The following is a 25,399-nucleotide window of genomic DNA, read 5'->3' on the forward strand; positions in this document are numbered from 1 at the left end:
ATATTTTTTCATGAAAAATTATTCTGCATGAAACCATTTCAAGAAATTCTAGCTGTCAAATAATACTTCTCAGAAATCTCATTCTTCTACTACAATGAAGAAATTAGCAATGGGGAGGAAAAGTAACAGACATTACTCAGCTGGAAATCCAAAGTTCAGAAAGACCATGATCAGGAAGTACCCATAATACCATTTCAGACACAACTTCAGAAGCTAAGCAGAGAAAAAACAGGCACTAACAGCTAAACGCTCTTAATTTTAAGGCTGGCAGATTATTCTGGTCAACCGAGGTCCTGCTGTCTGTCTCAGCCACAGAAATGAACAAATTCAATATATCTCTATCTTTACATAATTTTCATGAAAAATTCAAAAATTCCTTTAGAAATCCACTTTCTACATCTCTATCACTACCACCATAGTTCAAGCCACAATTATTTCTTGCCTAATTGGTCTCCCTCTATTGTTTCCTCTAAGAACCATCTACCAACCAATCTGGTCTAGGTATCAGTGCATTTTGCTATCTAGGAGTCAGATGAGACAAAACAAGCAAAGGAAATGGAGGAGCAGCAGTGAGGGAGATGAAAACCAAGGAGGGTATGTAAATATGTTCAAAGTCTACTGGGAAAAGTGGTCCAAGGAAGAGCATAACGAATTGTTTCAAACAATGCTGATTAAATGTGTGTGTGTGTGTGTGTGTGTGTATAAAAAGATAGAAATTAATCTTTGGATTTAACAGCATGAAAGTCAATGGGTAATCCTGACAAGAATAATTTTGTTGGAATGGTGGAAATAAAAGCACTGAATGGATCGGATTCATTAAAGAATAGAAAGAAAAAAGCTGGGAACAAAATATAGACATCCTTTTCAAGGAGTTTTGCCATAAAAGTGAGGAAGAAATGGAAAATGTGGAGGCGAGAGAATCCTTTTATATGATAGGAAAACTTACAGTATAAAGGAGAAAGCTGATGACACAAGACAGAGGGAGCAGTAGAATGAAGAGCAGGTATGGAGGAATCTGTAAGAGATACTGGCCTTAGATAGGCAAAAGCACATATCATGAGCATCATCGGAGTGAAGATAGTAAATGGGTACAGATTCAGGTATGTGGACAGAGCTTTCACTAAGTACAGCATTTCTCATCTGGTTGCTTCTGTTTTCTGTTTTCTTAATAAAATGAGAAATTAAGTCATCAACTCAGAATAAGGATATAAAAAGTATTAGATATTTAAGGAGGGAGAAAAAGTGTGAAGAGTTCTAAGTGTTCTAAGAAAGTAGGAGAGTGAAGAGATCAGAGGAAATACTGCCACACAGAATTGCCAAGGAGCCCACTTACAGTTGGTATTCATCATTTTGCTCTTCTCCAGCCACATGGAGCTGCAGGGAGCACAGAATTGGTAGTTGGCAGAAGTTGACTTAACCAAAGCTAGTGAGTACAATGAAGCAAGAGAAAGAAAGGAGATTAAGGGGATAGGCAAAACAGTAATCATAATGATCGGTAAGAAAAGAAGTGAGGGTGTATGTATCTTACCATTTGCCTACATTCTAGCCATACTGGCTTTCTTTGTGACTCTCAAACACACCAATTCAGTTCTCATCTTAGAGCGTTTACTTTTGTTGCTCCTTTTCAATGATCTTCCCACAAATTTTCACATACCAGTTTCTTGACACTCACATCTCTACTTAACTGTATCTTTCATAAGAGAGGCCTTCCCTGAACATTCACTATCTGAATTTTGTTCTCATGTGTTTACTATGTCCACCCCTTAGAATATAAGCTCCTTATATTAAACAGAAAAGCCCTATTTTGCTTACCATTTAAATACCTAAAATGGTGTCACATAATAGATACACTTTACTGAATAAATGAGCCACAAAAATATGCCAAATCCTTTACTAAGTTTAGTATCTAATGGTATTAAAAACACCATTTTTCTTAAAAGGACTGCAGTAAAAGCATCTTGTCTGATAAGAACAAGATCAGTAATCACAGGTTAATTTTAAAGTTGGCTGCTGCAAATATCACCCCAAAAAATACATACATTGCAAATATAATGCACATTTATTCCCCTTGATATTTTAATGCAGGACTAGGCCTTTTAAGTTTAGGATTACTAATTAAGTTATCACAAGATCTTTTTGTATAAACCACATCTATAATGCATGTCTTAAGATTTCCAGTTTTGGGGCTCCTGGGTGGCTCAGTCATTAAGCATCTGCCTTCAACTCAGGTCATGATCCCAGGGTCCTGAGATCGAGCCCTGCATTGGGCTCCCTGCTCAGCGGTGCCTGCTTCTCCCTCTCCCACTCCCCTCTGCTTGTGTTCCCTCTCTCACTGTCTCTCTCTTCAAATAATAAAATCTTAAAAAAAAGATTTCCAATTTTAATCTAGTTTGAAGTTGAACAAGATCTTAGAGATACTTAAGTAACAGGATCTTTCGGAATTTTTATAAATATTTTCTATTTTTTTTTTTTTGGTAATTGTCTCACTATATAGCACTACTAGTTGACTGCATTAACAGTCCTTCTCCCTTGTGAATGCTACGGTTGTTCACATGTTCAACCTTTTCCATGTGTGTTGAGTAAAAATACTGATTAGTCTAAGCCAATATGATAATGCTACCCACTTCTCAGTAAATGATTTATGGAAGGGTATTTGAACCAATTCTGGCTATTGAAACATTTGAAGGGAAATCTAATGGTAGGATGTTAAGAAAGGGGGAGAAAATAGTCTTTCTTTTTCCCCCGAATGTTGCATATCAGAATACCCCATCTAGAACTACATACTGAAGCCATCTCGTAACCATGATGAGAGCTAGCTCAAGGAGAGTAAGATATTTTAACAACTGGAAACAGAAAGAAAGAAATTGGCCCTAGTGTTAATCACGTAACATTCCTCCAAATATCTGAAAAAATTAATTTTCTTTACTGTTTAGTTGAACCAAAAGCTTCCTAAATCTTTAGGCTTATCTAAACCTAATCCATTAGTAATTTTTAAAGCACTTTTTGTAAAGTCTTTCCAAAGCATCCACCTTGTTTTTTATTAAAACAATTCTTTCTACACTTCTATTTCAGTAGCTTAGGTCATATTTAGACTACAAATTATATTAACACAGCCATAAAAACTGATTCTTAGGCATATAACTAACCTGACAGGAGATAGATACAAGAGTAAACTAGAGTAGTTCACTAGCTTGTTAAGTGCTCAGAATACTATGGACTATAAGAATGTGAAGCAATGGTTTAAAAGAGTATGCCAGTTAAGTGGAAGTTTGTTAAGGACATCAGTCACAAACACATTTCTGTATATAACAGATTCGATATATAACAAATATTGTCTTTGAGGGGACAATAGCTTAAAAACCCTATAAAAACTTAGGACATATGTTTCCAGGAGAGAAACTAAAATTAGAGAAAACCTAGAGCCAAAGAAATAAGAATATGAGCCTATTTAGTCTCAACTCCAGCCAAGCAGCACAGAAATAAAAGAACACAGAATCTATAAAGAACCTTTACCCCAATATGTATTGTTTAACTGCTAATGAATTGAGAATACTGACAAAATTCTGCAATTCAAAATTTTCAGGCAATAAAGACAAAATATATTATTTGTTTTATTTGCTTAAGAGCCAAGTTCATTTTATCATGTGTCATATTAAGGGTAACTATAGCAGTTTGCCATATATAAGGGATATTTGTATCCCCATTTAAGAAATAACTAGATACATTATTTCAAATAGAAGTTTATCACTTTGAAACAATTATTCAGTATTAAAACAAAGATCCTTGATACTAATAATAATCATATTCTAACTTCCTTCCAAAAATAATTACCTAGCTCTACCATATGCTAGGTAGTAAACAAATAGTAATAGTATAAGAGAACTCAATGAAAAATAGCAATAAGAGACACAAAACTAAAGGATTTATTTCTGTAATAAAAACTCCACTTGTAAATATCCTGGGGTCAGAAACCATGTTTCCAAATTATTCTCCACTGAGTTATAATGCAATGAGTAACACAAAGTTACAAATGTCAGTAATATTCACATCTTAATGATAACATTCTCCTTCACTAAGAAATGCACTTAATATATATTAAACATAATTTAAGGTTTACCTAACATAATAAACAATAACTTAAATGTCTTGGTGGCCTGATAGGAGCAGAAGTTCTTAAGCTGGGTTCTACAAATCCTCAGTCTGTTGATGAAATGCAGAGGGTGCGTAAACTTGAATAAGAAAGAAATTACATCTTTATTGTACTAACCTCTGATTGAAATTTAGTATTTCCTTAATTAGAAATGTAAGCAACAAACTATAGCAGTATTAGTTATACCTGTGACTTTGTTACCATTAGAAACCACAGATATTTTCCTATCACTTTAAGTTGCTTCAAATCTCAAATTTTCATTTATGCATTACTAGATTAAAAACTGTACACCACTAGACTTTGACATGTGCATTACTGAATTTATTTGATATTAAAAACATTCTAATACATAATTAGATTCCTCATAGGCATATACATTTAATTTTGCATGACTAAGATACTACTTCAGAAAGGGGTCCACATGCATCACCAGAGAGCAAACTGGTTCAAGGCCCAAAAAGGGATAAGAATGCCTAGATGAGAATATCAGAACACGGATTAGATTGTTTGCATAGGGTAATGACAAAGAATTTAAGGACTGAAAAAAGCCTCAGGACCATATTTAATTAAAATTCAGAGACAGAGAAATTGTGGGACTTAAGTGCCTTCTTCAAGGTCACACACCGAGCTATTTAGTGACAGGGCCAGACAAACCAGAATCTAGGTTTTCTGATTCACAAACTAAGACTAAACGAACTTTGATGTGATTGGGATATAAGAAAGCAAGACAGGGCAAAGATAACTGCAAATACATGCCAAAAAGTTATTAGAAAGGAAATGAATTACACAGGAAGAAAAGCTAGTTTGAAAAAGAAAATGACTGGTTGAGGTGTTTAAGTGTTCTAAAATATATCCTAGGGGCTTTTGGCCAGCTCAGTCAGAACAGCATGCAACTCTTGATCTTGGGGTTCTAAGTTTGAGCCCCACACTGGGTGTAGAAATTACTTAAAAATAAAATCTTAAATAAAAATAAAAAATTCCACAGCATGACATGCCAACACAAATGTTGAAAAAAACAAAACAAATAGGTGAGACCCCTTTCACCTACTGAAGGCAAAGAAATGTTCTGAATATCTGAATATTCTAAACATTATTAACATGTACTGTCTCTCCCACTTTTCCTGAAACAGGAAATTCTCTGTCTGTTTTCCCACTTTATAGAAAGAAATGGGTAGAGGGAAAATTTTACTCCCTTCCTGATCTATAAGAATTACAACAGCATACCCACAATAGTAAATATCAAATAACAGCTGGAATCAGTGTCAGAAAAAAGAAAGCAGAAACTGGCAAACGAGGGAGTCTCTGAGCCGCCTAAAGAAGGTAGTTGCTACTGCTCATCTATAGCTAAATGCTACAAGAAATGTCAACCCAAAATTCTAGATGAAACAAAAGTAGCCTTCAAAAATGAAAATGAAATACATACATTTTCAGCTGAAAGAAAACTAAGATAATTCATCATAAGCAGACCTGCTCTGAAAAAAGGAATTTTATTTAGAAAGAAACAATGCCAGAATTTCATACAAAAATGGCAAATATGTGGATATGTTTAATAGACGAGGAGTTGGCAAACTCTTTCTGTAAAGGGCCAGCCAGAGAATAAATATTTTAGGCATTGCAGGCCAAACGGTCTCTGTTTTAACTAATCAATTCCGAATTGCAGAGCAAGAAAAATCATAGACGATACATAAACTAATAGGTGTGGCTGTATTCCAGTAAAATTTACACAAGCAGGTGGCAAGCTGGATTTGGCCTGCAGTAACATTTGCCAATCCCTGCGACAGACTATGCTTTTCTTCTTAAATTCTTTAAAGTATGCGAAATAATCGAAAGCAAAATTTACATCACTGTCTAAAGAGGTATTTGAACCATGTGGATGTAAGGCAACAACTACAACACAGAGGAGGGTGAAGAAAAGAAACTACACGGGTGACAAGATTTCTAAATTTTATTTCAAATAGTAAGATATAAATTTTAAGTGCAGGTTAACTATATACCTGATTAAGATATATTCAACACCTAACCCCTGGTACCTCTGAATATAACCTTATTTGATGTTAAAGCCTTTGTAGATGCAATCAAATTAAAAAGAGGTCACACTAGATTTGGGTGTGACCAAATCTGTTGACTGGTATTTCTGCAAAAGGGAGGGAGACATAGAGACATACACACAGCAAAAACGCCTCAGTGAAGATGAGGCAGAAATTGGGATGATACAATTATAAGCTAAAGAATACCAATGATTGGTGACAATCACCAGAAGCTAGAAGAGGCAATGAAGGATTCTTTTCTAAAGCCTTCAAAAGGAACATGACCCTGCTCATGCCTCCATTTCAAACCTCTAGCCTCCAAAACGAAGACACAATATGAATTCCATCTCCTGGAAAAAAACTGAATTCACAGTTAAAATTCTCCAGGCCCAAATAGTTTCACCAGTGACTTCTACCAAACATTTAAAGAATACCAATTCAAGACAACATTTTCCAGAAAAGAGAACATCATGGATTACTTCCAAAGTCATTTTTATGACACCAGCATTATATATTGATACCAAAACCAAAGATAATTCAGGAAAAGAAAAACCTTAAAAACCAATATTCCTCCTGAACATGGATGCAAAAATTCCCTACAAAATATTAGCAAATTAAATTCAACAAAATACCCAAATATTAACAAACAATGAACAAATAAAGCTTATTCTGGGAATATACTTGCTCTCCTTTCTTCTCTCAGTTTCTTTAAATAACATGAGATCATACGAAGAAATAATATATTGTTGGGTTTATAAAATATATGCCTGTAATATGTGTAACACAAAAAAAAGGAGAAAAGAAAATAAAACTACACAGAAATAAGATTTCTACATTTCACTGGAATTAAATTAGTGTTAAGTCTGAAATAGACCCTAATACGGTAAGATGCATATGGTAAACTCTAGTGCAACAACTAAGAAAATACAAAAGAACGTAGCGAAAATATCATTAAAGGAATTAAAAGGTACAATGGGGTGGCGGGGGACACAATGCAAAAGAACGCAGTAAGGAGAAATTAAAAAAACATGAAAACATACAAAAAAACAAAGCAAAATGGCAGACACAGGTTACGCTACATCAATAATAATATTAAATGTAAGTAAACAATCCAACAAAAAGGCAGTGTCAGACTATAACATCAGAACAAAAAAATTACATGCTGTCTACAGAAGACACACCTTACATTTAAAAATGCAAATAAACTGAGGGTCACCTGGGTGACTCAGTTGGTTAAGCACCTGACTCTTGGTTTCAGCTCAAGTCATGATATCCCCATTGAGAGATCAAGCCCCAGGTTCGAACTCCCCACTCAGCAGGAAGTCAGCTTCCCCTCTGCTCCTCCCCCTGCTCACCTGTGTGTGTGTGCACTCTCTCTCTAATAAATAATTCTTTAAAAAAAATAAAAAATAAAAATGCAAATAAATTGAAAGTAAAAGGGTGAGAAAGAAATATCATGAAATGCTTCCGCAGCCAATATCAAAGAAAAGGCTGCCTATGTTCTTCTAGGACTTTTGTGGTTTCAGATCTCATATTAAGGCCTTTAATACTTTGAGTTTATTTTTGTATATGGTGTAAGAAAGTGTTCAGTTTCTTTCTTTTGCAGACAGCTGTCCAGTTTCCCTAACACATGTGCTGAAGAAACTTGTCTTTCCCCCATTGCATATTCTTGCCTCCTCTGTTGTAGATCAATTGACAATACATGTCTGGGTTTATTTCTGGGCTTTCTATTCTGTTCCATTGATCTATGTGTCTATTTTGTGCCAGTACCATACTGTTTTGATTACTACACGTCTGTAGTATGTCTTGAAATCTGGGATTATGATACCTTCAGCTTTGTTCTTCTTTCTCAAGACTGCTTTAGCTATGTGCATCTTTTGTGGTTCCATACAAATTTTAGAATTATTTGTTCTAGTTCTGTGAAAAATGTTAGCATTTTTAGAGACTGCATTAAATCTATAGATTGCTTTGAGTTGTACAAACATTTTAACCATATCAATTCATCCAATCCATGAGCATAAAATATCTTTCCATTTGTTTGTGTCATCTTCAATTTCTTTCACCAATGTTTTTATAGTTTTCAGAATACAAGTCATTCACTTTTGTTTATTCATAGATATTTCATTATTTTTAATGCAACTGTAAATAGGATTGTTTTCATAATTTTTCTTTTTGCTACTTCATTCTCAGTATATAAAATTTCAATAGGTTTCTGTATATTAATTTTCTGTCCTGCAACTTTACTGAAATCATTTACCAGTTCTAGCAGTTTTCTGGTGTTTTTAAGGTTTTCCATTTATAATATGTCATCTGCAGATAATTATGGTTTTACTTCTTTCTTACCAATTTAGATGCCTTTTTGTCTGACTGCTGTGGCTAGGACTTTCAGTACTATGTTGAATAAAAGTGGTGAGAGTGAACATCCTCATCTCTAATTCACTTATTTTTGCTCTGATCTTTACAATTTCCTTCCTTCTATTGGCTTTGGGCTTTGTTCTTTTTACAGCTCCCTTAAGTGTAAGATTAAGTTTGAGATTTTTCTAGTTTCTTCAGGTAGGCCTCTATTACTATAATCTTCCCTTAGTACAGCTTTTGCTGCATCCCAAAGATTTTGGGCCACTTTGTTTTCATTTGCATTTGTCTCCATTTATTTTTTTACCTCCTTTTTGATTTTTTGGTTGACCCTTTCATTCCTGAGTAACATGTTACTTAGCTTCCATATATTTGCATTCTTTCCAGGTTTTTTTGTATGACTGATTCCTAGTTCCATACCACTGTGGCTGGAAAAGATGCATGTTATGATTTCAATCTTATTTAACTCATTGAGACGTGTTTTGTGGCCTAACGTGATCTATTCTGGAGAATGTTTCCTGTGTACTTGAAAAGAATGTATATGCCACTGTTTTAGATGGAATGCACTGAATATATCTGTTAGGTCCATCTGGTCTAAGGTGTCACTCAAAGCCACCTTTTTCTTGTTGACTTTCTCTCTGGAATATCTATTAACTGATGTAACTAAGGTGTTAAAAGTTCCCTACTATTATTGTATTACTATCAATTTCTTCCTTTATGTCTCTTAATACTTGCTTTATGTATTTAGGTGCTCCCATGTTGGGTGCACAGATATTTACAACTGTTATATCCTCCTGTTCAACCATCCTTTTATCATTATGTAGTGTCCTTTTTTGTCTCTCGTTACAACCTTTGCTTTACAGTCTATTTTGTCTGATTTAAGTATTGACACCCCAGCTTTCCTTTTACTTCCATTTGCACAGTAAATGATTTTCCATTACTTTACTTTCAATCTGCATATGCCTTTAGGTCTGAACTGAGACTCCTGTAGGCAGCATATGGATGGGTCTTGCTTTTTTAACCATTCAGTCATCCAATGTCTTGACTGGAACACTTAGTCCTTTTACATTTAAAGTAATTATTGATAGATATGTACTTACTGCCATGTTGTTACTTGTTTTACAATTGTTTTGTAGCTCTTCTCTGTTCCTTTCTTCTTCTCTTCTCTTTCCTTGTGATTAAAAACATTTTTCTAGATATCTCTCCTCAGGCAAGGAAAATAAAAGCTGAATTATACTATTGGGACTATACCAAAAAAAAAAGCTTTCACACAGCAAAGGAAATCATCAACAAAACAAAAAGGCAACCCACCAAATGGGAGAAGATATTTGCAAATAATATATCTGATAAAGGGGTTAATATCCAAAATATGTAAGAAACTTACACAACACCAAAAAACCACAAATAATCTGATTAAAAAATGGGCAGAGAACCTGAATAATGTTTTTCCAAAGACATACAGATGGCTAACAGATACATGAAAAGAAGCTCAACATCACTAGTCAGAGAATGCAAATCAAAGTAACAATGAGATATCACCTCGCACTTCTCATAATGGTTAAAAGCAAAAACAAAGTAACAACTGTTGGAGAAGCCGTGAAAAAGAAACTCTCGAGCTCTGTTGGTGGAAATGCAAGTGCAGCCACTGTGGAACACAATATGAACATTCCTCCGAGTATTAAAAAATTGAATTACCATATGATCCAGTAATTTCACTACTGAGTATTTACCCAAAGAAAACAAAAACACTAATTCAAAAGGATATATGCACCCCTATGTTTATTGCAGCATTATTTATAATAGTCAAGATAGGGAAGCAACCCAAGTGTCCACTGACAGACGAGTACATAAAGACGTAGTGTATATACACAAAAGAATATTACTCAGCTATAAAAAAGAACATCTTGTGATATGCAACAACATGGATGGATCTAGAGGGTGTAATGCTAAGTGAAAGAAGTCAGTCAGAGAAAGACAAACACCATATGATTTCACTCGTGGAATTTAAGAAACAAAACAAATGAACAAAGAAAAAAGAGGCAAACAAAAAACAGACTCTTAAATAGAGAGAACAAACCAGTGAAGGAACGGGTGAAATAGATAAAGGGAAGTTAAGAGTACATTTAACTTGATGAGCACTGAATAATGTATAAAAAAAATTAAGGTTATGTATTTGTGTCTTCAAAAATTTTTAAATTCCTTTTCTATCATTATAGCCAAGAAAATTTTCAGGGTTTTAAGGGATTTTAAAAAGACTTCTAGCTCATTCTCTTACCACATCTGAGTCTGCAAGAAATGATTCCACAAAAATGACTTCATTAAGCTTTCATGAAAAAAATTTTCGAGTTCCCCGATTAACCAATCTAGGACAACATAGTTACCATCAACAAATTCTTACTCTTATGTATCTTTCTTAGTTCAGTGAAAGGAAATACTAATACATTTTTACATCTCTAAAGTTACTTTAACTGTATTCATCAGCTATTGCTCAAAACTCAGAGACATAACAAAAGTATTAGTTCCTTGCTTTGGCCATTTGTGGGTTGTTAGACTAACCTCAGCTAGGCTGGCATCAAGGCTGGCTCCATTTTCTCTCATTTTGGTCTGGTGGGGGAAAGCAAGAGCACAAAGAACAAGCCCACCTCCACTAATGCATTGAAAGTCTATGCTCACTCTGTGGGTGAACTGTTTTGGTTTTTGTTTTTAGTTTAAATAAAAGACGTTTTTTGAGAGTGAGAGAGAGAGAGAGAGAACGCATACACGCACAGGGTTGGGGCAAGGGCAGAGGGAGAGAAAGAAACTCAAGCAGACTCCCCGCTGTGTATGGAGCCTGATACAGGGCTCGATCTCACAAACCTGAGATCATGACCTGAACCAAAATCAAGAGTTGGATGCTTAACAAGCTGAGCCACCAAGGCATCCTGAGACTTATTTTAAATGAAAAAATAAAGCCTACGCTTGCTTGCAATCCACTAACATTCCTTTGGCCAAAGCAAATCACATGTCCAAACCCAACATCAGTGGAGCCAAAAAATAAACTCCACCTCCTAATGGTAGGAACCACAGTCACCACAGTCACAAGGCAAAAGGTGTGGAATGGAAGATAAGTGGAAAAATAATGTTATCTATCAACCTATTCTTTTCTTTTTTTTAAACTAAAGCAGCAGTCCATAACCCTCTCAGGAAACTTAGAAGACCCTACAGAATCTGATAAACCTTCTGGACTTGAATGTTGGCTTTTCCACTGACTAGCTGCAAAAATTCTGGGAGATTATTCATCTTTTTCAGTCCCCAGTTCCTGAATCTGTAGAAGGGGAGAGTAAATAACTTTTTATGACTGTTGGGATAACTAAATGAAAGAGTACACATATAAAGCTTAGCATAATGTGCTACCCATAGTAAAATGTGCTCAGTAAATACTAGCTTTCAATATTGGGTCATTCAATAGACATTAAAAAAAATCTATTATGAAACAGCAATCACATGAATTCTGGAGTAGCTCGACTAATATATAAAATAGACTTAAAAATATTTTTAGAGATAAAGAGAAAATTTTCCTATCATAAATGGGTCAAGTCATCAAGAAAACATAATTATAAACATAAGAGCCTAACGGAAACCCAGAATAGATGCAGCAAAAACTGAAAGAACAGAAATAATCAATTCAACAACAGTTAGGTGACTTTAATATCCCACTTTCAATAATAGATGAAGCAAGATCAACAAGCCAATAAGAGACTCGAATACTAATATAAAAACTAGATCTAACAAATACATCTAAAACACCTAACAACAGCAAAATACGTGTTCCTCTCAAGTACTAATGGAACATTCTCCAGGATAACCATATGCCAAATAGAAAACAAACCTCAATAGATTTAAAAAGACTGAAATTATGCATATAAAATATGTTCTCCAAGCAAAATGTAATGACATTAGAAGTAACAAAATGAAACTGGGGCAATTTACAAACATGTGGAAATTAAGCAATACTTCTAAATAAACAGTGGGTATAGAATCACAAGGGAAAACTAGAAAAATTTTGGGAAGAATGAAAACAAAAATAAGAGATACCAAAATTTATGGAGTGCAGTGAAAGCAATAAAGGAAAATTTATAGTTGTGATGTAAAACATCTACAATTAAAAAGATGTTAAATCAATAACTTAACCTACTTTAACCAACTTTTTTTAAAGATTTTATTTATTTGAGATAGAGAGAAATAGAGAGAGAGAGCATAAGCAGGGAGGCAAAGGAGAAGCAGGCTCCCCACTGAGCAGGGATTCCCAATGCGGGGCTCAATCCTAGGACTCTGGGATCATGACCTAAGCCGAAGCTTAACCAACTGAGCCACCCAGGCACCCCAACTTTAACAAATTTTTAGAAAATAAACTAAACCAAAAGCAAACAAAAGAAAGAAAATAATACAGATGGGTTCAGAAATAAATGAAACACAGAAAAGACAAAAGAGAAAAATTGAAAAGAACCAGTTGATTTTCTAAAAAGATAAACAAAACTGACAAACTTTGAGCTAAACTGACCAAGAAAATGACTCAGAATACTAAAATCAGGAATGAAAAAGGCACAATACAAACCTTACAGATAGAGAAAGGATAGTAAAAGAATAATATGAACTGTGTGCTAACAAATAACTAGATGAAATGGCCATATTCCTAGAAAGTCACAAACAACCAAAATTGTCTCAAAAAATAATCCAAACTGACCTATAACAAGGGAAGAGACTGAATTAGCAATTTTAAAACTTCCCACAGAAAAAAATAATAAAAATAAAATAAAATAAATAAAACTTCCCACAGAGAAAACACCAGGTACAAGTGGCTTCATTGGTAAATTCTATACCAAACATTTAAAGAAAAACTAATAATGCTTCACAAAATCTTCCAAAGTATAAAATAAAAACACCTGGAAGACTTCCCAATTCATCCTATAAGGCTATTATTTATCCTGGTAACACCAAAGACATCACAAGAAATGAAAACCACACATTAACATGTCTTACGAAAAAGACACACAAAAAAACACACTAACAGAATACTAGGAAATCAAAACCAGGGATACATAAAAAGAATTATACACCATGACCAAGTAGGATTTATCCTAGGAATTCAAGAATTGTCAACATCCAAACATCAAACGATGCAATACACTGTATTATTAGAAGACAAAAATCACATGATCTCAATAGATGCAGAAAAATTATCTGAAAAAAATCCAACAGCCTTTCATGACAGTAACATCAACAAACTAAAAATAGAAAGGAACTTCCACAAACTGATAAAGGGTATCTAGGAAAAAACTATAATAAGGCTGTCTCCTCTTGCTACTTCTATTCAACATTGTACTTACTTAAAGTTCTAGCCAGAATAACTGGGCAAGACAGTGAAATAAAAAGCACCCAGGTCAAAAAGGAAGAAGTAGAACTATCATTATTTGCAGATGTTATGATCTTGTACATAAAAAATGCTTTAAAAAGTTACTTAAAAAAACTATTATAAAAAACAGATTTTATAATGTTTAATAAAAGAGTTCGGCAAAGTTGCAGGGTACAAATGTGCAAAAAACAATTGCATTTCTATATACTAACAATAGACAAAAAAATGAAATTAAGAAAACAACTTGGGGCATCTGGCTAGTTCAGTTAGTGGAGCATGCTACTCGATCTTGGGGTCGTGAGTTCAAGCCCCATGCTGGGCCTGGAGCTTACTTAAAAAAAAAAAAAAAAAAAAAGGAAAGGGAAAAGGAAAGAAGAGAGAAAGGAAACAATTCCACTTATGAAGTATCAAAGAGAATAAAATACTTAGCTACAACTTTAACCAAAAAACTACGAAATTAATATTCTGAAAACTATACAACACCGCTAAAATTAAAAGATGGACTGTATAAATGGGAAGACACTCGGTGTTCACAGATCTAAAGGCAGGCAGTACTTCCCAAACTGATCTACTGATTCAACAAAATCCCTATCAAAGTTCCATCTTCCTACTCTGAATAGATAAACTAATCCTAAAATTCACATAGAAATATAAGGGACTCAGATTAATAAAAATAATCTTGATAAAGAAAAGCAAAGTTGGAGGATTCACACTTACTGGTTTGAAAATTTCACACTGTAATCAAGACATATCGGCATAACAATAAATATACAGATCAACAAAATAGAATCGAGGGTCTAGGGAAAAAAAAAAAAACCTTAAAAAACAAAGGAGTGTATCTTCACGACCTTAGGTTAGGCAGTGCCTTCTTCCACATGACAGAAAAAGCATAAGCAACGACAAAATAATAAACTGAATTTCATCAAAATTAAAAATATTTGAAAACTGCATATCCAGGGGCCTCTGGGTGGCTCAGTCAGTTAAGCGTCTACCTTCAGCTCAAGTCATGACCCCAGGGGTCCTGGGATAGAGCCCCACACTGGGCTCCCTGCTCAGCGGGGAGTCTGCTACTTTTCCCACTGCCCTTCCCCCATCCTAGCTCGTGCTCTCTTGCTCTCTCTTAAATAAATAAATAAAATTAAAGAAAAAAATCGCATATCCAATTAGGAATTTGTACCTAGAATATACAAAGATATCCTACAACTCAATAATAACAAGACAAACTAAAAGTAGACATAGGATCTGACTACATATTTCTCCAAAGAAGGTATGCAAGTGACTAAATATGTACACTCAAAAAAGTTAAGGTCATTAATCATCAGGATAATATAAATGAAAACCACAAAGAGAACATAAACAGTAGGATGGCTATAATAAAGAAAATAAAACAGTAACAAGAGTTAGCCAGGATCTGGAGAAATTACAATTCTCATATTCTTTGCTTGTGGAGATGTAAAATGGTAGGGCTGCTCTGTACAACAGTGGGCAATTCAAGAGGTTAAATATTATTACTATATAACCAAACAATTCCATTATGTATGTAAACATATGGCCACAGAAACACTTGTACAGAAATGTCCTCAGCAACATATTCAAAACAGCCAAAGAATAGAAACAACCCAAATATCCATCAATAAATGCATAAATAAAATGTGGTATATCCACACAAATATTCTTCAGCAATAAAAGGAATAAAATACAGATAAATGCTTCCACTTGTACAATCTTTGAAAACATTTGTGAAAGATGCCAGTCATGAAAGAGCAAGTACTCCATTTACATAAAATGTTCAGGACAGGCAAATGTATATGTAGAGAGAAAGTATATTTATGGTTGCTTAAGGGTGGGTGAGGATGGGGGTTGGAAGGAAATGGAGAGGGCCTGCTAAAGGGTGTAAGATTTCTTTCTGGGGTGATAAAAATGTTCTAAAATAGACTGTGGTAATGGTTGTGAGACTTTGTGAATATACTAAGAACCACTGAATTTCACATCTTAAGCAGGTGAGTTAATGCACGGTTTGTGAATGATAACTCAATAAAACTGCTCTAATAAGGAGTGTCATTCAATACAATCTACCATATTAATAGGCGAAAAAAACGAAGTGATATCAACTGACAAAAATTATTTGGCAAAATTCAACATTCATTCATCATGAAAACTTTCTGTGAACCAGGAATAGAACAGAATTTCCTTAATTTGACAAACTTACATCTATCATTATACTTAATGGTAAAAGACTGAATTCTTTCATATTTTAAGACTGCAAATCAGAGAAGGATGACCCAGGCAGGGCAATAATGGAAGAAAACAGAAACAAAAGGCATAGATTGTAAAGACAAATAAATCTTCCCTATTTGAAGATGATATGGATTGTCTAAGATATGCAAAACAATCTACAAAAAAAGTTCCTACTATGTGAGCTTTGCAAGGTCACAAACAAGTTCAACATATGAAAAAACATCCTATTTCTATATGCTAGTAACAGCTAGTATAGCTCCAAATAATTTCTCCAAAATGTGACATTTAAGTATAAATGTGAGATACATATTTATAAATCTAACAAAATATGTGCAGAATCTGTATACTAAAAACAAAATCACTGACAAGTAAAATCAAAGAACTAAATAAATGGGGAGATATATATACCAGGTCTAAGGATTGGAAAACCCAATATAATGAAGATGTCAACTTTCCCCAAACTTATTAATACAATGCCAATCAAAATCCCAATGGGATTTTTTTTTTTATAATGAGAAACATTCCCACTAGTCATTAGGGAAATCCAAATTAAAATTACAATGAGATCAAACTCATTATAATGGCTATATTTACAAAAACACAGTAACAAGTGTTGGAGAGAAGTGGAAAAACCAGATCCCTCATACCTTGCAGGTGGGAATGTAACTGTTCTAGGTGGATACAGAGACAAGATACTAAGTAAAAAAATAAGGCAGGCAAAGTACCTGCTCTCATGGAATTTTCATCTAGCTAACAAGTAATTAACACAAATAATTTCTGATAGTGATAAATGCTAAGCCAGACAGAGAGTAATATAAGTACAGTGAGGAATGGCAAAGATATAGTACCAGATAAAAGTAATCAGGCATGACCTTTCTGAGATTACAACTGATTTGTCAGTGGAAGGATGAGATGATAATTTCAATTACATATCTATATATATAAAGGGCTCACATGTTCAACAAGGACATAAAAATATTTTTCTATTTATGATTTTATTAGATAAAATGGTTTTTCTATCTTTATTAAACACATGTAACTACCCAAGAAGAGATTCTAATCTACAGAAGATGACTGCAGTTACCATAAATTGATATTTTAATGAAAAGCCAGGAACAGTAATATTAATTGGCATATTCAGTCTCAAAGTAAAATAAAATTTTTGAGTTTTCATTTTTGAAATACTGAAATAACAAATGCACCCCTATCTTCGATGACCCTTTGGGTTCTAAGGCACTCAGGATTAAGAACCATAAACCTTAATGAGAATGTTTCCAGTCTATCTGAATGCCTAAAAACTGAATGCTAGTTTTTAAGGATCTTATTTTAACAATTTTTTATATCCTCAAAAGCACAACTTATTATCTATCCCACGTTATCACTTACAATGTCATTTAACCCCCACTGTACTTTTGCTAAGTTCTATCTTGCTTATCTTCTACATTATACATTTTCAGATGAGCCATCCTTTCTTCTGTTTTCATCTAACAACATTTCCTAATGAATGTGTGCTTACAACAACATGTTTGGTTTACCCAGTTATCAATAAGACAATAAATGAATTAAACTTAACCCATAAAATTTTTAAAAAATGTAATATATTGGAAAACAATAATTTTTTGTAGTGAAAGAAACTACCAAAAGATACCCTTCAAAATTTAATATTTTTATTCTAAATTTTTTTTTAAGTTTTTATTTAAGTAATCTCTACACCTGTGGTATCAGGGACTCAAACTCACAACCCCAAGATCAAAAGTCACAAGCTCTTCCAACTGAGCTAGCCAGGCACCCGTCCTTATTCTAAATTTGCTATATATACCAAACACAAACACAAAGCCTACCACTGTTCCAACATTTTAATTTTTTCTTTCCAAAGGTCAAATCTAATTTGATACAAGCATAATCAGAAGTCACTTAAACCACAGCAATGTTCACAGTCAAAATACAAACTTTAATAACCTTTTATAGTTACTTAGGTGAGTTAAAAACTATCTTCTGGTCACAAGCACACATTACTGATTTAATCTGCTATAAAACACATTAATTTGATTCTGCTCCAAAGCCAAATAAAAATATTAATGCATTCAACAAATATATAAACATTCATATAATACTTAAATACCAGGCAATAGCCTGAATGGGGGATTAAAAAGAAAAAAAACATTAATTTCAAAAGCCCACAAACAGTGAGGCATGTCCTAGATACCTACTAGGCATTAAATTACAATTTGCTGAATGAATAAATGGCATGTAGAAAACAACTACTACAAAACCTGACTCAAATAAATACTAGTTTCCTGGTTGCTTTCTCCCCATTAGCATTTTACTCTTTGAAATAATTATATGCCAATAATGAAGAGTTAGAATTACCGCTATTTTTTCATCTTTGTATTTCACTAAGCCCTTCAACCTGTGAAAAAAGTTTATGAATTACCTTTAATTATAATTTTAATTAGCAAAAGCCTACAATTTTGTGACCTAAAAGTAAACTAATCAAGACCTAAAAGTAATCGATTTCATTAGATGAAACTTTTAATAAACATAAATATGTTTCTTCAAACCATTAATGAATACTAATAAAAAACATAAAACCACAACTTTATGGGTAGGCACAATTTTGTTTGTAGATAAAAAGCAGACACTAAAACACCTCTATCCAAAAATCATCATTAAATTACCTATTTTTACAAAGTGTATTTTACAAATACACTTACTTTACATACAACATTTAGACGCAATTTAACACTTCAACAACTATAGTTACCTTCATCTTAGAAAAGAGGAAACTAAGCTTCAGAAAAGTTAAGTAACTTGCCTGTAACATACAGAGTGGCAAAACAAGGATTCATGCCAAGGTCATTTAGCTCTAAACCTTGAATATCTTTCACTATTAAATCATCCCATTACATAATGTAACACAAATTTAAGTCTAGTGACACACGTACACAATCTAGAAGAGGTTTTAGCATCCTTATGATAGAAAAAGAAATGCAGCCGAATTGTGGAGGGAGGGATATTACTGTGCTAAATATGCATTCATTCAACAAACATGTTTTAGGCACCTGTTAGAATAGCGCAACAAAATACTAACCAAAAGAAATGAATGACTGATACATAAAACAACACTGATGAATTAAAAATGTTATGCTGAGCAAAAGATGTCAGACACAAAAGAATGCATATTGTACAGTTCCACTTGTTCAAACCTCTAAAAAAAAAAACCTCTAATCTATAGTGACAGAAAGCGGATTGGTGGTTGCCTGTGGCCACAAATGAGGACTGCCTGAACGGTAAACTTTGGATGTGATGAGAACGTTTTTATTTGGGTTGTGGTGATGGTTACGGGTGTATAAATTTGCCAAAACTCATTATAAGGGACACTTAAATGGGTGCCTTGTATTATATGTACGTTTCCTTTACAACGCTGACTTAAAAATAAGACCGGTAATAAAGCACTTTAAAAAAAAGGTACTCATTCCTATAGATACCTAACTGAACATGGGTCTTGCCCTGAGAAAGACTAAGAGGAGATATATGTATTTTTTTAAAACGTCCTAGAATACTTAAGTAACATATTAAATTACTTTTAAAGGGCGCCTGGGTGGCTCAGTCGTTAAGCGTCTGCCTTCGGCTCAGGTCATGATCCCAGGATCCTGCAATTGAGCCCCCCACATCAGGCTCCCTGCTCAGCGGGAAGCCTGCTTCTCCCTTTCCCACTCCCCCTGCTTGTGTTCCCTCTCTCGCTTGTCTCTCTCTGTCAAATAAATAAAATCTTTAAAAAAAAATAAAAAAATACTTAAAAAAAAGTATAATAAATGTCTGACAGAAAGTAGTAGCAGTAATAGCAGCATTAGCTTGTTTTCTTAATTGCCCTGTCCTCTCAACACAAGACTTAATTCAGCCATCTAAAGTTTCCTAACGAAGTTGTAGTCTTTCTGAAAGGAAAATTAAAATCATACATGAACTTTCAAATGTTATACATATATTTTTATAATCTGATTGTGTAACATCTTGCTTCCCAACCTAAGAGCTAGTTCTATAGACGTAAAGATTTTTCTTAAGTAAACAAAATAGCCTCTCTTATAATTCAGAGCCATGGATAAATTTGGAACTTCTGGCATTGTAAAGAAAATAGTGCAGTGATTTTCAAACTGGGCTCCAACAGTGGGCCATGAAATCAATACAATGTATTAAAACTCGCATGTTTAAAAACATGTTTTATAAGATAATAGAAGGTATCTGAATATACTTTGCACTAAGGGAACTGTTTTCTGAGCCTTTGTGTCCCCCAGTCACACACACATGCATGGACACTCACCCTGGATCCACAGTGTAAATCCTGGTTTGGGGGGGGTGGGGAGTGAAAGCCTCTAGAAGTATGCTAGGGCAAGAATGACAGTGTAATGAAACAGCCATAAACTTTGAAGTCAAAGACCTAAGTTCGTATCTTGGTTCTGCCACTCATTAGCTATTATGACTTTGAGAACTACAAGCTACCCTACAGAACATTTATTTATTAACTGTAAAGTGGAAACAATTCAACCAAATGCATAACAATTGTGCAGAGTACATATGAGATCGAGTAGTCCTTTTGATGGCTTACAAAATCTTTCCTGACATGCCTCTGGTACTCTTCCTTCTCTGCACCTACCTACCATTCTCCCCCTTTCCCACCACGCTCCAGTCACATAGACTTCCTTGCAATTTTTCAATCATAAGACATCAAATCATAAGACATCCTTTCTCAGGCATTTGCACTTGGTTGTTGTCCCTTCCTGGAACCTCTTTCTCCTGGCTATGCAGAGGACTGCTCCCTCACCACAGGCTCACTCAATCACCTTCTAGGAGAGGACTTCCATGACCAGCCAGTTAAAATCTGCATCCCATACATATTTCATACTCCCCTAGTCTCTTTTTTTCCATACCCCTACCACCCTCTGCCATACCATGTCTTATTTTTTTATTTTGTACACTATATTCTCTCAGAACAGTGCCTGTGGCACACAATAGGAGTTAAATATTTGCCAAATGAGTAAATAAATAACATACAGAAAGTAATACACTGTCTAACCCCCCCCATCAAACCACTTGCTCTTTTCAAATTCACATATGGATAACAAATTGAAGCCCTCCAGACAACATAAGCTTAAGAAAATAGTAAAATTACCACCTTATTTTGGCATTTAACATAACAGCTAAATTTTTACTGTTAATATAACAAATTAGGCAAAAATCTCTTAAACTTTTACATTATTAGTTTATTCAGTTTAAACTTTTGTAGTGAATTTTGATATCGAACTTCTGTATGTTAACATCACTTCATATTTGTGTATTAAATATGATTTGCTTTTCCCCCAGGATATATAAAATGACGCTTGGGAGAGGACCAGAGATGGGATTATAACACTTTATTATTTTAGACTTATTTTTATTCTTAGTATTATTGAAAATGAAAAAAATGAACAGAAAACATGTTAAACACAAATTATACAATAAAAAAGATCCACTCTTTGAAAAACAAAAAAATACAAATTTTTTAAATTCCAAGTTTATACCTTCAAATTTTAGGACAAATTTTTTTTTTTTTTTTTTTTTTTTACACAACCATACTCAATGTCATTAACAATAAAGTGAAAAAGACAATTCACACATAGCTGGTGGGAACGTAAATTGGCAAAGGCTTGCTGTAAGAAAAAAAGTAAGCACTAAAAGCTTTGGAAAATAACCTTTCATACATTCAACAATTATTTGTCAGGCCCTACATAAGGTTTCAAATACACATTAGTGAACAAAGCTGACTCAATCCTTACAAGAGAAAAAATTGTTAAAATAATGATTATATGATAAATGTTATAGGAAAAAGAGCCTATTTATGAAAGGGCAGTTGAGGAATGCTAAGGCTGTGCTGACTGTTATACATAGACTGTCACTCACTCCCAACAATCCAATGAGGTTAAGTATCAATATTGAGCCCCTTTCACCGGAGAAAACACTGGAGCTTGAAAAGTAATTTGACTAAAAACACAGCAATTACTTAATGAGCATTGCAGCTATCTCCAATACTTTAAAATAATAATTATACTTATAGAAGCATTTTTTTAAGTAGGCACCACACTGGGCATGGAGCCCAACAAGGGGCTTGAACTCATGACCCTGAGATCAAGACCTGAGCTGAGATCAAGAGTCAGATGCTTAACCGACTGACCCACCCAGGTGCCCCTAGAAACATTTTCTAAAGAAATATTCAAATGCGCAAATAAGAATTCAGGTTCAAAAATGTTCACCACAGTGCCATTTATAAAAATGAAAAATCAAAATAAAATTAAATGTTCAATAATAAAGAATTAGGTCAGTTATGCTCTGGCCGTTAGGAATCATGGTTTGGATAAATACTGAATGACGCCAGAAAAAACTTATGATCTAAGGGTGTTTGTTTTTAAAGATACAGGTTGCAAATCAGTAAGTATAGCCCAATTTCTCTATTACAAAAATGGGAACAGTGATTGTCTCTGGATGTTCTCCCTTTCTTTTTATACTTTCCAGCATTTTTTGAATATTCCACATTACCCTGTGTTACTTTAGTAATCAAGGAGAAATACAAGAGACCACAGTGTTTTACACACACACACACACACACACACACACACCTGCCCAGATTAACAGTTCCCTACTGTGCAAGATTGCCAAGTAATTTTTATTTTCTTCTTTTTCTCATCTTTATTTTCCACTTTTCTATAAGTATTTGATATTATTACTTTTTACCACAGACTCCTTTAGCATGACATCACATTTTATTTGCTTCATATAAAAATTTTAAACTAGCAAATACTAGTATTATTTCCTCAGTATACCATAATAATGTTCAAGATTCAAGAATCCAAAGTTGTAAAATAGGTAAGTTATAAGGAAGCCATTTCTATTACGTCTTCTCTTTTAAAAAAGTTCAACTTCTCAATACATTAATTTGAATAATTTTAGAAATCAAAAAAATTTAACTGTTCTTTGAGCCAATTAATAAGCCAGAAACAAAGATAAACAGTTTCTGAAATAGTGTTAAAACTGAGTCTAATTTTGTAAAACCGAAACTCGGGGTGCCTGGGTGGCTCAGTGGGTTAAGCAGCTGCCTTCGGTTCAGGTCATGATCTCAGAGTCCTGGGATCAAGCCCCACGTCGGCTCCCTACTCAGGGGGAGTCTGCTTCTCCCTCTCCCTCTGCCTCTCCCCCAGCCTGTGTGTTCTCTCTCTCTCAAATAAATAAATAAAATCTTGGGCACCTGGGTGGCTCAGTTGGTTGGGCGACTGCCTTCGGCTCGGGTCATGATCCTGGAGTCCTGGGATCGAGTCCCGCATCGGGCTCCCTGCTCAGCAGGGAGTCTGCTTCTCCCTCTGGCCCTCCCCCCTCTCATGCTCTCTATCTCATTCTCTCAAATAAATAAAATCTAAAATAAATAAAATCTTAAAAAAAAAACCCTACATTATCTTTGCCATGTCTTAAAATTTCAGCACTCTATTTGCCCAAGGCTGGCATATACAATTAAAAATAAAAGCCCTTTAACCATACAATTTAGAATGCAAACTATTCTGAAAAATGAATTCTCTAGCTACTCCTAGTCAATTCCAATTTTACAAGAGTGACAGTAAAAACAATGCCTTTCCCTTCAATGAACAACAATCATTTTCCAAATTTCATTACTCTGTGATTTACTTTCCTTACTCTACTACTGCAACTACTTAGTACTGCTTTCCTTATATGGTATTTAATGCTTCAAAGGACTCACTACCCAAGAGATCTTACAGATTTGAGGGAAGAAAAAAAAAGCAGTAAAAGTTATTCATACACATTGCATAAACAAAGAATATACAACAGTTTCAAACTACTGCACTGATACTCTCAAAGCTCTAATTGTAAATTACAAATGAATTTCACTTGTAGGGAAAACAGGCATGATGTTCACAAAAATGTTTGACTAACAATAATAAAGAGAAAGCACACAAATATAGTTACAAACAATGGGAATAACCCAAAGAACATTTACCATCTTTCATCCTTAATGAAGAGGAAATGAAGATGAGGTAGACTTCCTGTCGTATTTACTTACAGGAAGAATCAGGACTTCAACATGCAAAAGCATCCAAGTATTAACTGGCCTACTATGATGAACACTCTCCACACTCCCTCCTCCCAGAAGTCCAATAAGCCAGATACTTAATTACGTAAAAATAAAGGGAAAAACCACATGGACACAGCAGTACCACAAGGTAAAATAAAGTGAATGAATGAATCACACAACTTAAAACTACTAGTTGTATTACAACCATTAATAATCAGGAATCATTACCGTAACACTTCCAACATTGCTTTACAATTAACCAAATGCTCTTGCTTTCATTATCTCAATTCTCATCAGCAATATTAAAAGATATAAATGAGTAAAAAGCTGAAGCTCTTCAATACTAATTGATTTGCCCAAACACATAGCTAATAAATTCATGGAACCCAGACTAGAACCCATTTTCTGAATCCAAGTGTGGTAGTCTTTCCAAAACAATATATTATCTTTCTGTTAAAGATGAGCATATACTCAAAGGTAAATAAATGACTTGAGTTTCTCAACTTTCAAAAAATAAAAGATAACTTCTATGCTAATTATTCTAACTTCCTCCAGTATTCTGGAATATTTACTCTTCATAAAGAAAAAGAGATATAAACCAACACTGCTATAAACCTATTGTCAAATGTTCTACATGATCCTAAGAAGATATTTTATTCATTTTTAAGGATATAGAAACTGAGGCAAAGAAACTTGCTATAGATAGCTCAACATAATTCAGGTTTTAAGTGGTAGACATCCAAACTAAGGCTCTCTCCATTAGATTTACCCATTTATCAAAGGAATTACTAAATGCCTATTATATGCCATACACCATGCCAAGAGCTTCAGATAAAGCAATGTTAAGATGTATTTATGTTACTCAAAATACCACACTAAATAGTTAACACAATGTCATCTCAACAAAATTTCTGGTAGGAAAAACATGTGTAAACTCTCAAAACTGTGGCTAATTCTCTTTTGCTTCAGAATCTCATCTTTAAGTAGCAATCCCACTACAAAAACAAAAAACAAAAACCCCACAAGAGCCTTTATTCCTCACATTAAATCTATTTATCCACATTTTTCAAATGAAAAAAACTGAAATCTAAGGAGGATAACTCAGAGAGCTAATTAAAAGTGGTACAATG

General features: G+C 34.1%; 1 protein-coding gene across 4 annotated transcripts in view; it reads right to left on the reverse strand.

Annotated features, from left to right (window-relative positions):
* Nucleotides 1–25,399, reverse strand: part of CNOT2 (CCR4-NOT transcription complex subunit 2) — a 117,220-nt gene that overhangs the window by 81,344 nt on the left and 10,477 nt on the right. Inside the window, exon 1 of one of the 4 annotated variants that reach the window (XM_027592321.2) lies at nt 9,630–9,751. The exons of the other annotated variants lie outside the window; for them this stretch is intronic. The gene's annotated coding sequence lies outside the window, so the exon portion shown is untranslated. Of the gene's footprint in view, nt 1–9,629; nt 9,752–25,399 lie in introns of those variants that run through there. 4 annotated transcript variants of the gene reach the window in all.

Source organism: Zalophus californianus, chromosome 9 (genome assembly GCF_009762305.2).
Source record: "Zalophus californianus isolate mZalCal1 chromosome 9, mZalCal1.pri.v2, whole genome shotgun sequence".
Classification (NCBI taxonomy): domain Eukaryota; kingdom Metazoa; phylum Chordata; class Mammalia; order Carnivora; family Otariidae; genus Zalophus; species Zalophus californianus.